Source organism: Palaemon carinicauda, unplaced genomic scaffold, assembly GCF_036898095.1.
Source record: "Palaemon carinicauda isolate YSFRI2023 unplaced genomic scaffold, ASM3689809v2 scaffold201, whole genome shotgun sequence".
Taxonomy (NCBI): domain Eukaryota; kingdom Metazoa; phylum Arthropoda; class Malacostraca; order Decapoda; family Palaemonidae; genus Palaemon; species Palaemon carinicauda.
The window spans coordinates 212,501-225,556 of NW_027169602.1; the positions used below are offsets into that span (position 1 = coordinate 212,501).

Genomic DNA, 13,056 nt, shown 5'->3' on the forward strand with positions numbered 1-13,056 from the left:
GCAGTTAATTCTAATAGTCAGGCCTTTTCCATCATGGGGCTCAATATCACAGAGTATTCTAGAAGTTTTATTCCAGCTGTGACCAAGTTATGGAATGATCTTCCTAATCGGGCAGTTGAATCGGTAGAACTTCAAAAGTTCAAACTTGCAGCAAATGTTTTTATGTTGAACAGGCTGACATAAGTCTTTTTTTGTCGTTTATATAAGAAATGTCTGTTTTGATGTTGTTACTGCTTTTAAAATATCTTATTGTTAATTATTTCTCATATCGTTTAATCACTTCCTTATTTCCTTTTCTCACTGGGCTATTTTTCCTGTTGGAGCCCTTGGGCTTATAGCATCTTGCTTTTCAAACTAGGATTGCAGCTTAAATAATAATAATAATAATAATAATAATAATAATAATAATAATAATAATTATTATTATTATTATTATTATTATTATAATGACTAGAAGAAATAATAATAATAATAATAATAATAATAATAATAATAATAATAATAATAATAATACTAATAATAATGATAAAAGAAAGAAATAATAATATTAATAATAATAAAAATTATAAAAATAAAAATAATAACAACAACAACAACAACAACAACAATAATAATAATAATAATAATAATAATAATAATAATAATAATAATAATGTCATTATGGATTATAGTTCTACTTCCCATGAAAAGATTGGTGTTATTTTAGCATATATATATATATATATATATATATATGAGTGGCGAAGGGTTTGTATATCGCCATGATCAGCAAAGCTGTACTAGTAAGAGCCACCCATACTAGGTTGGTTTACTGTGAAAGCCCAGACTAAAGTCTCCCACCATCACCAATCCTGAGTGGCCAGCGTGGTGATGAACATTGGCCAAACGCCAGACATGAACTGAAAGTCTGAGACCTTTGTCCTGCAGTGGACTAGAAACGGCTGTATTTGTTGTTGTATATAAATATATGTGTGTGTGTGTGTGATACGACCTTTTCGTCTAAAAGCACTTTGGTCTAAAGGCACTTTGGTCTAGAAACACTCTGACCTAAAGGCACTTTGGTCTAAAAGCACTTTAGTCTAAAGAAACTTTTGTGTTAATAGTCGTTCTTTTAGGTTAGGTTAGGTTAGGTTTATTAACCAAAAGTATACTTAACCGAACAAGTCATTATCCGCAAATCCTTTATACCAAATTAATCAATAGGTAAAAGAACGGCTATTAACACAGAAGTTCCTTTAGACTAAAGTACTGTTAGACTAAAGTGCCTTTAGACCAAAGTGCCTTAAGACCAAAGTGTTTTTTAGACCAAAGTGCCTTTAGACCAAAGTGTTTTTTAGACAGAAGTGCCTTTAGACCACAGTGTTTTTTTAGACCAAAGTGCCTTTAGACCAAAGTGCTTTTAGACCAAAGTGTTTTTTTAAGACCAAAGTGCCTTTAGACCAAAGTGTTTTTTAGACCAAAGTGCCTTTAGACCACGGTGTTTTTAGACTAAAGTGCCTTTACACCAAAGTGTTTTTAGACTAAAGTGCCTTTACACCAAAGTGTTTTTAGACTATAGTGCCTTTACACCAAAGTGTTTTTAGACTAAAGTGCATTTAGACCAAAGTGCTTTTAGACGAAAGTACTTTAGACGAAAAGTCCTAGACCCGTGTGTGTATATATATGTATTATAACCTAACCATGCTATTTTTTATCTTTCAGAATGGAAAAACAAAACTGAACGTTTGGTGGATGCTCTCCTGACAAAAGAAGCTGGTAAGAATTAAGAAGTTAAAACTGGTTTCTTTTGAATTGGCAACAGTGATTTGCAAACCCCAGACTCAGACATGTCCTTTCAATCGCGTCTGTTTATGGTCTTCCTATGCTAGTGTATTTCAACAATTTTCTTTGCTCGTCAATCCATCGTCTTCACTTCCTTTCCTTGTTTAATTTGCAATCTCTAGGGACCCATTCTGTTATTCTTAATGTCCATCTATTTGTCTATTGTCTGTCCTTCTCTTTATACGTCCTGACCCCTTCTGTTATTCTTAATGTCCATCTATTTGTCTATTGTCTGTCCTTCTCTTTATACGTCCTGACCCATTCTGTTATTCTTAATGTCCATCTATTTGTCTATTGTCTGTCCTTCTCTTTATACGTCCTGACCCATTCTGTTATTCTTAATGTCCATCCATTGTCTATTGTCTGTCCTTCTCTTTATACGTCCTGACTCATTCTGTTATTCTTAATGTCCATCCATTGTCTATTGTCTGTCCTTCTCTTTATACGTCCTGACCCATTCTGTTATTCTTAATGTCCATCTATTTGTCTATTGTCTGTCCTTCTCTTTATACGTCCTGACTCATTCTGTTATTCTTAATGTCCATCCATTGTCTATTGTCTGTCATTCTCTTTATACGTCCTGACCCATTCTGTTATTCTTAATGTCCATCCATTGTCTATTGTCTGTCATTCTCTTTATACGTCCTGACCCCTTCTGTTATTCTTAATGTCCATCTATTTGTCTATTGTCTGTCCTTCTCTTTATACGTCCTGACCCCTTCTGTTATTCTTAATGTCCATCTATTTGTCTATTGTCTGTCCTTCTCTTTATACGTCCTGACCCCTTCTGTTATTCTTAATGTCCATCTATTTGTCTATTGTCTGTCCTTCTCTTTATACGTCCTGACCCCTTCTGTTATTCTTAATGTCCATCTATTTGTCTATTATCTGTCCTTCTCTTTATACGTCCTGACCCCTTCTGTTATTCTTAATGTCCATCTATTTGTCTATTGTCTGTCCTTCTCTTTATACGTCCTGACTCATTCTGTTATTCTTAATGTCCATCCATTGTCTATTGTCTGTCATTCTCTTTATACGTCCTGACCCATTCTGTTATTCTTAATGTCCATCCATTGTCTATTGTCTGTCATTCTCTTTATACGTCCTGACCCATTCTGTTATTCTTAATGTCCATCTATTTGTCTATTGTCTGTCCTTCTCTTTATACGTCCTGACCCCTTCTGTTATTCTTAATGTCCATCTATTTGTCTATTATCTGTCCTTCTCTTTATACGTCCTGACCCCTTCTGTTATTCTTAATGTCCATCTATTTGTCTATTGTCTGTCCTTCTCTTTATACGTCCTGACCCCTTCTGTTATTCTTAATGTCCATCTATTTGTCTATTGTCTGTCCTTCTCTTTATACGTCCTGACCCCTTCTGTTATTCTTAATGTCCATCTATTTGTCTATTATCTGTCCTTCTCTTTATACGTCCTGACCCCTTCTGTTATTCTTAATGTCCATCTATTTGTCTATTGTCTGTCCTTCTCTTTATACGTCCTGACTCATTCTGTTATTCTTAATGTCCATCCATTGTCTATTGTCTGTCATTCTCTTTATACGTCCTGACCCCTTCTGTTATTCTTAATGTCCATCTATTTGTCTATTGTCTGTCCTTCTCTTTAAACGTCCTGACCCCTTCTGTTATTCTTAATGTCCATCTATTTGTCTATTATCTGTCCTTCTCTTTATACGTCCCTGACCCCTTCTGTTATTCTTAATGTCCATCTATTTGTCTATTGTCTGTCCTTCTCTTTATACGTCCTGACCCCTTCTGTTATTCTTAATGTCCATCTATTTGTCTATTATCTGTCCTTCTCTTTATACGTCCTGACCCCTTCTGTTATTCTTAATGTCCATCTATTTGTCTATTGTCTGTCCTTCTCTTTATACGTCCTGACCCCTTCTGTTATTCTTAATGTCCATCTATTTGTCTATTGTCTGTCCTTCTCTTTATACGTCCTGACTCATTCTGTTATTCTTAATGTCCATCCATTGTCTATTATCTGTCCTTCTCTTTATACGTCCTGACCCCTTCTGTTATTCTTAATGTCCATCCATTGTCTATTGTCTGTCATTCTCTTTATACGTCCTGACCCATTCTGTTATTCTTAATGTCCATCTATTGTCTATTGTCTGTCATTCTCTTTATACGTCCTGACCCCTTCTGTTATTCTTAATGTCCATCTATTTGTCTATCGTCTGTCCTTCTCTTCATACGTCCTGACCCCTTCTGTGATTCTTAATGTCCATCTATTTGTCTATCGTCTGTCATTCTCTTCATACGTCCTGACCCCTTCTGTTATTCTTAATGTCCATCAATTGTCTATTGTCTGTCATTCTCTTTATACGTCCTGACCCATTCTGTTATTCTTAATGTCCGTCTATTGTCTATTGTCTGTCATTCTCTTTATACGTCCTGACCCATTCTGTTATTCTTAATGTCCGTCTATTGTCTATTGTCTGTCATTCTCTTTATACGTCCTGACCCATTCTGTTATTCTTAATGTCCGTCTATTGTCTATTGTCTGTCCTTCTCTTTATACGTCCTGACCCATTCTGTTATTCTTAATGTCCGTCTATTGTCTATTGTCTGTCCTTCTCTTTATACGTCCTGACCCATTCTGTTATTCTTAATGTCTGTCTATTTGTCTATTGTCTGTCCTTCTCTTTATACGTCCTGACCCATTCTGTTATTCTTAATGTCCGTCTATTTGTCTATTGTCTGTCCTTCTCTTTATACGTCCTGACCCATTCTGTTATTCTTAATGTCTATCTATTGTCTATTGTCTGTCATTCTCTTTGTACGTCCTGACCCATTCTGTTATTCTTAATGTCCATCTATTGTCTATTGTCTGTCATTCTCTTTATACGTCCTGACCCATTCTGTTATTATTAATGTCCATCTATTTGTCTATTGTCTGTCCTTCTCTTTATACGTCCTGACCCATTCTGTTATTCTTAATGTCTATCTATTGTCTATTGTCTGTCATTCTCTTTGTACGTCCTGACCCCTTCTGTTATTCTTAATGTCCATCTATTGTCTGTCATTTTAATTACATGTCCAGCCCATGTCCATTTCTTTTTCTTACATGTTGTTAGAATATCCTCTACTTTAGCTTGCTTTCATATCCATGTTGCTCTTTTCTGTATATTAGTGTTAATCCCATCATTATTCTTTTCATAGTTCTCTGAGTTGTAACTCACTTATGTTCTAAGACTTTAGTAAAGCTCTAATCTCATTAGATACTTTTCTTTTTTGAGAAAGTGGTGTTTAACTTTCATAATCGCATTATGTTTACCAAAAGCTCTCCATCCCATGCGTATCGTGGCCTTGGGAAACAATGTCTGTCCTAAGTATGTCTATTCATTAACAATCTCTAGAGGTTCGCCCATAACCCTTATTTGTTGTCTCTGCATTTTCATTATAATTTTACTCATATTCATTTTCAGTACTAAATTTCTGATTTCTTTATTCAAATCTTCTATCATATTTCACAATTCTCCCATTGATTCGCTTTATAGAACTATGTCATTTGCAAATCTTAAGTTGTTAGGGTATTCATAATTAATGTTAATTCCTACATTTTCCCAATCTAAATTCTTAAAACCTTCTTCTAAGCTGTGAATAATCTAGGAGAGATGGGGTCTCCCTGTCTAACATCTTTCTCAATCGGAACTCTCTCCCTATCTTTATGTAATTTTATGGTTGCTGTACTTCCCATATAGATATCTTCAAGTGTTCTAACATAGGATTCATCTATTCCCTGTCTTTGAAGTGCTCTCATTACTACTGAAGTTTTGACGGAATAAAAAGCTTTCTCAGAGTCTATAAATACCATATATTTTAGATTTTTTCTTTAGCTAGCACGAACAAGTGTATATATATGTATATATATATATATATATATATATGTGAGTGTGTGTGTGTGTTACGCAAAATGTGGATAACTACCAAATGTGTACATTTTGCAATTAATTTTGCCTTTTGTGTACAATTTGCAGCGCTTGGTGACTGCAAATTGTACACAATAGGCAAAATTAATTGCAAAATGTACACATTTGGCAATTATCCACATTTTGCGTAACATATATATATATATATATATGTGTGTGTGTGTGTGTATATATATATGTATACACACATATATATATATAGATTACATATATATATATATATATATATGTGTGTGTGTGTGTGTGTGTGTGTGAGTGTGTGTGTGTGTGTGTGTGCGTGTGTATGCTCTCAATTAAAGGATTTTAAAATATTCTTTTCCTTCCAGAGTGGAAAGACAGGACAGACAACTTGATCAACACCTTGTATGAAAAAGACGAAGGTAAGAACACACACCAAATGTACGTTTATATAGTATATAAAAATGAAAAAAAAATCATAGACTTGATAAATTAAACGATAATAAATAATTTTCATATGACTGATAACAAAATACAATTTTAATATAACTCAAAATGTTTGTGCGTATGTAAGTGCAATTCTTACGGCTTGAAAACGATCTCACCCAGAGTTGATAAACATTAATACTTTATTTAAGGTCATTTTAAATTAATAAAGAGTATGAATGTGTTACTCAAGGTTCAGGTAACTTTCAGGAAATTAAAAATTTCATGAAAAGTAAAAACAAAGTACATTTTATAATTCATCGTTTTAGGAGAGAGAGAGAGAGAGAGAGAGAGAGAGAGAGAGAGAGCTGATGGAACACTGAGAATTACAGAGAGAGAGAGAGAGAGAGAGAGAGAGAGAGAGAGAGAGCTGATGGAACACTGAGAATTACAGAGAGAGAGAGAGAGAGAGAGAGAGAGAGAGAGAGAGCTGATGGAACACTGAGAATTACAGAGAGAGAGAGAGAGAGAGAGAGAGAGAGAGAGAGCTGATGGAACACTGAAAATTACAGAGAGAGAGAGAGAGAGAGAGAGAGAGAGAGAGAGAGCTGATGGAACACTGAAAATTACAGAGAGAGAGAGAGAGAGAGAGAGAGAGAGAGAGAGAGAGCTGATGGAACACTGAAAATTACAGAGAGAGAGAGAGAGAGAGAGAGAGAGAGAGAGAGAGAGAGAAGCAGAAAAACTCCAAATTATTATCTCGAATCTAACAAGATTGTTGCTCACTTAAGCTTAAGTACAATCATACACAAATTGATTTTTATTTTTAATCTATCCCTTCTATCCTTTGGTCCCATTGTATCTGCTCCAGCACAAGCACTGACAAAATTATGATATCTATGGCGCAAATAAATAGCAAGATATCATTTTAATATTTTAAACTCATTAGACACTAGAGACTACACTCATATTTTTTAACTAGGCGCATTTGCACTGACTTGCAGGGGTGCCCTTTTAGCTCGGAAAAGTTTCCTACCAGCTGATTGGTTAGAATTATTTTGTCCAACCAATCAGCTATCAGGAAACTTTTCAGAGGTAAAAGGGCAAAGTTTCATACCAGCTGATTGGTTAGAATTATTTTCTCCAACCAATCAGCTATTAAGAAACTTTTCCGAGCTAAAAGGGCAAAGTTTCCTAATAGCTGATTGGTTTAAATTATTTTGTCCAACCAATCAACTATTAGGAAACTTTTTCAGAGGTAAAAGGGCAAAGTTTCCTAGTAGCTGATTGGTTAGAATGATTTTGTCCAACCAATCAGCTATTAGGAAACTTTTCAGAGGTAAAAGGGCAAAGTTTCCCACCAACTGATTGGTTAGAATGATTTTGTCCAACCAATCAGCTATTAGGAAACTTTTCAGAGGTAAAAGGGCAAAGTTTCCTACCAGCTGATTGGTTAGAATTATTTTGTCCAACCAATCAGCTATTAGGAAACTTTTCAGAGCTAAAAGGGCAAAGTTTCCTACCAGCTGATTGGTTAGAATTATTTTGTCCAACCAATCAGATAATAGGAAACTTTTTCCGAGCTAAAAGGGCAAAGTTTCCTACCAGCTGATTGGTTAGAATTATTTTGTCCAACCAATCAGATAATAGGAAACTTTTTCCGAGCTAAAAGGGCAAAGTTTCCTACCAGCTGATTGGTTAGAATTATTTTGTCCAACCAATCAGATAATAGGAAACTTTTTCCGAGCTAAAAGGGCAAATTTTACTACCAGCTGATTGGTTAGAATTATTTTGTCCAACCAATCAGCAAGTAAGAAACTTTTACGAGCTAAAAGGGCAAAGTTTCTTACCTGCTGATTGGTTAGAATTGTCTTGTCCAACCAATCAGCTATTAGGAAACTTTTCCGAGCTAAAATGGCAAAGTTTCCTACCAGCTGATTGGTTAGAACTATTCTGTCCAAACAATTAGCTAGCAAGAAACTTTTCCGAGCTAAAAGGGCATCCCCTGCGAGTCAGTACAAATGCGCCTCATTAAAAAAAATGTGTATAGACTATCTTGCGCTTGGGCAGAGTTCTAATTATGTAACGCAGATAATGATATTATTCAGTTAAATTTAACTGTTCTCATTGTGAACGCAAGTGATCGATTTGGCTGGAAAATAATATTATATCATTTAATACAGTAAGCAAAATGATAGCTGGAAATCATAGGCATGGAATTCAACTATCTCAGGCGCAAAAAAAAAAAAAAAAAAAAAAAAAAAAAAGCGACCTACGGACCATTCGACTTACGAAACTCGACTTACGAACAATTCGACTTACAAACAACTTCTTGAAATCAATTAAACTTGAAAGTTGAGGAGTTTCTGTACCTATGTAAATAAAAACTCCTTTTGCGTATTGAGTAATCGTACAGTACTTCGTTTGCACTTGAAATGTCATGCGTCAAGTGACGCAGATTCGAACGAGGCAGATGTAGTCTGAACTAGATAATAATAATCCATTCACGAGTTGAAATTGCAATATATCTTCGGTATTATATTGTTTAATGACCCACTTAAACCATGTATTTTTCTACGTATTGTGGGGATAGTGTATTGGCAGATATTCCTTCAGTTCATCGTTTTGAGAGAGAGAGAGAGAGGAGAGAGAGAGAGAGAGAGACTTATACACACACAAACACACACACACACACATATATATATATATATATATATACACACAGAGAGAGAGAGAGAGAGAGAGAGAGAGAGAGAGAAAATCATACACATATACAGAGAGAGAGAGAGAGAGAGAGAGAGAGAGAGAGATGGCACACTGAGAATTATACACATATACAGAGAGAGAGAGAGAGAGAGAGAGAGAGAGATGGCACACTGAGAATTATACACATATACAGAGAGAGAGAGAGAGAGAGAGAGAGAGAGAGAGAGATGGCACACTGAGAATTATACACATATACAGAGAGAGAGAGAGAGAGAGAGAGAGATAGCACACCAATAATTACAGAGAGAGAGAGAGAGAGAGAGAGAGAGAGAGATTTTATGTTCTTGTTTTCTCCTATTTTCTTTCATTGTGTTGACAGCAACATATTTAATTCTTGAATTAATCAACGCAAACTTTTCTTAAATAAATTACATAAAAAATCATTAAAAGTTTCATTCACTCAAAAAGTTCCCCTGTTTCCGCATACGCCTTTAATGCCATAAAATTAATTTATTTTTTCAGAATGGAAAAATAGGACTGACGACTTTATCAACAAGTTACTGGAGAAAGACGCAGGTAAAGCGAGCTGTGATTACGTATCTATACACACACACATACACACATACATATACACACACACACATATATATATATATATATATATATACATAAATTTATATACATTAAAATAAAAAAAAAATTCCGTGTATTTATGATAAATAAAATAACCCCCAATGTATGAATAAATTTATTCAGCTTCCGAAGGGAGATGGTCCCTTCGAAAGCTCCAAATAAATTTCATTTTCCATACATTGTGGGTTATTTTATTTATTTGAATTTATAAAGTTTATATATTATACCTATGAATTATATGTTTACTATATATAACATATATATTATGTATACATATTATATATATGTATATATATAAATAAATAAATAATATATATATATATATGTATATATATAAATAAATATATATATATATATATATATATATACTACACATTTAATTCATATGTATAATATATAGACAAAATATAAACTCATATAATATACACGTATAATACACACACACACACACACACATATATATATATATATATATATATGTGTGTGTGTGTGTGTGTGTGTGTCTGTTACATATAGCACTAAATAATGATTAAACAGTACTGTATAATTTAAACGAGGACGGAATTATTAATAATTATTATTAATTAGTTTCCTTTTGAAATATTTTTCTTACCTCAAAAATTAAACTAATGACTGCTATAAACAAAATCTTTTTTTCCCAGGTTGGAAAAACGGAACAAAACAGTTGGTAGACATTTTGCAACCAAAGGAAACTAGTGAGTAAATTTTAAAGCCTTTTTTAGGCCGTTTTTTTAGGTTTTAAAAGGCTTTTTCTAGTTTCTATGTTTATGATAGGCCGTTTTTTAGGCTTTTTCTAGTTTTAACGTTTATAATAATCTTAAGACTTTTTTTCAGGCTTTTTCTAGTTTTAACGTTTATAATAATTTTAAGACTTTTTTGAGGCTTTTTCTAGTTCCTGTTTATAATAATTTGAAGACTTTTTTTTTCAGGCTTTTTCTAGTTTTAACGTTTATAATAATTTTAAGACTTTTTTTAGGCTTTTTCTAGTTGCTATGTTTATAATAATTTTTAGACCTTTTTTAGGCTTTTTCTAGTTTCTATGTTTATAATAATTTTTAGACCTTTTTTAGTTTTTTTCTAGTGTCTATGTTTATAATAATTTTAAGACTTTTTTAGACTTTCTAATTTCTATGTTCAGAATATTTAGACCTTTTTTTAGGCTTTTTCTAGTTTCTGTGTTTATAATAATTTTTAGACCTTTTTTAGCCTTTTTCTAGTTTTAACGTTTATAATAATTTTAAACTTTTTTTAGGCTTTTCCTAGTTTCTGTGTTTATAATAATTTTTAGACCTTTTTTAGCCTTTTTCTAGTTTCTGTGTTTATAATAATTTTTAGACTTTTTTTATGCTTTTTCTAGTTTTAACGTTTATAATAATTTTAAACTTTTTTTAGGCTTTTCCTAGTTTCTGTGTTTATAATAATTTTTAAACCTTTTTAAGGCTTTCTCTAGTTTCTATGTTTATAATAATTTTTAGACTTTTTAGGCTTTTTCCAGTTTCTATGTTTAAAATAATTTTTAGACTTTTTAGGCTTTTTATAGTTTCTATGTTTAAAATAATTTTTAGACCTTTTTCAGCCTTTTTCTAGTTTCTATGTTTATAATAGCTTTTAGACTTTTTTTAGGCTTTTTCTGGTTTCTATATTTATAATAAATTTTAGACTTTTTAGGCTTTTTCTAGTTTCTATGTTTAAATTAATTTTCAGATCTATTTTATGCTTTTTCTAGTTTTAACGTTAATAATAATTTTAAGACTTTTTTATGTTTTTTCTAGTTTTAACTATTATAATAATTTCAAGACTTTTTTAGGCTTTTTCTAGTTTCTTTGTTTATAATGATATTTAGACAGTTTTTCGGTCTTTTTATGGTTTCTATGTTTATAATAATTTTAAGACTTTTTTTTAGGCTTTTTCTAGTTTTAACGTTTAAATAATTTTAAGACTTTTTTTAGACTTACTAGTTTTAAACGTTTATAATAATTTTAAGACTTTTTTTAGGCTTTTTCTAGTTTCTGTTTATAATAATTTTAAGACTTTTTTAGGCTTTTTCTAGTTTTAACTATTATATCAATTACAAATTTTTGTTTTAGGCTTTTCCTAGTTTCTACGTTTATAATAATTTTAAGACTTTTTTAAGTTTTGTCTAGTTCCTATGTTTTATCATAATTTTTAGACCTTTTTAGGCTTTCTCTAGTTTCTGTTTATTATAATTTTTAGACCTTTTTACGCTTTTTCTAGTTTCGATGTTTATCATAATTTTTAGACCTTTTTTAGGCTTTTTCTGGTTTCTATGATTATAATAATTTTTAGACCTTTTTTTAGGCTTTTTCTAGTTTCTATGTTTATAATAATTTTAAGACTTTTTAGGCTTTTTCTAGTTTTTATGTTTATAATAAAATAAATCCTCTTGATTTAATTCTCTTTTTGTAACTGGCAATCTAATTATTCATGTCATTTCTGCTTATGTTAATTCCGTATTCTAACTTACACATATGAAATTACTTTGGGCAGCTTCAGTTTTGTTTGATTTTACTATTATGAAAAGAAAGTCACGTTATATTTTATATGTTATATATTATATATTATGTTATATGTTATATGATTGGTTTCGATCATCACAAGTTAGTCAAAAATATACATACATACAATTGTACTTCTCTACAGCATATATGTATATATATATATATATATATATGTGTGTGTGTGTGTGTATGTATGTATATACACAGTATATATATATATATATATATATACATATATATATATACACAGATATATATATATATATATATATACATTAATCAAATAAAAACATTCCATTAGAAAAAACCTCCAACTTCAATACATTACATCAAGTAAGGCAATAATAATAATAATAATAATAATAATAATAATAATAATAATAATAATAATAACAACAACACCAACAACAACTATAATAATAATAATATCATTATTGTTATTATCACCATCCTTATCATTATTATTATTATTATTATTATTATTATTATTATCATCATCATCATTATTACTATCATAACAATAACAACAACATCAAATCAACAGCAATCACACGATTGCAACAACTGTCATGTCAAACCACCAACGACCCACAACCGTTAAAAAAAAAAAAAAAAAAAAAAAAAAAAATCCAATAATATCCGAACGAGGTTGAGACCCAGCTAAGAGGAAGACGAATCCATCTTGACACTTTCTCCCTTGTTCTTATCTTCTTCCATTTCCCTTGACCCGAATTTCCAAACCTTATTTCATTTCCTCTTTTTTTCCAGCGTGTACGAATGTCACGGAGTCTCTCGTCAGTACTATTCTGGATAAGGAATCAGGTAATGTAATTCTTGGAGGTTACGTCATTTTTATCATCATCATCTCCTCGTAAAGTAGTCATTTAATGTAATTCCTGGAGGTTATGTAATTTTCATTATCATCATATCGTCCTAAAGTAGTTAGATAATGTAATTCTTGGAGGTTATGTAATTTTCATCATCATCATCATCTTCTAAAGTAGTTAGGTAATG

General features: G+C 31.7%; 1 long non-coding RNA gene across 1 annotated transcript; it reads left to right on the top strand.

Annotated features, from left to right (window-relative positions):
* Window positions 1–6,104: 6,104 nt before the first annotated feature.
* LOC137635952 (uncharacterized) lies at window positions 6,105–10,218 on the top strand. The gene is made up of 3 exons (XR_011042868.1): window positions 6,105–6,159; window positions 9,392–9,445; window positions 10,165–10,218. It is a non-coding gene; the product is annotated as an uncharacterized lncRNA (long non-coding RNA).
* Window positions 10,219–13,056: the final 2,838 nt, after the last annotated feature.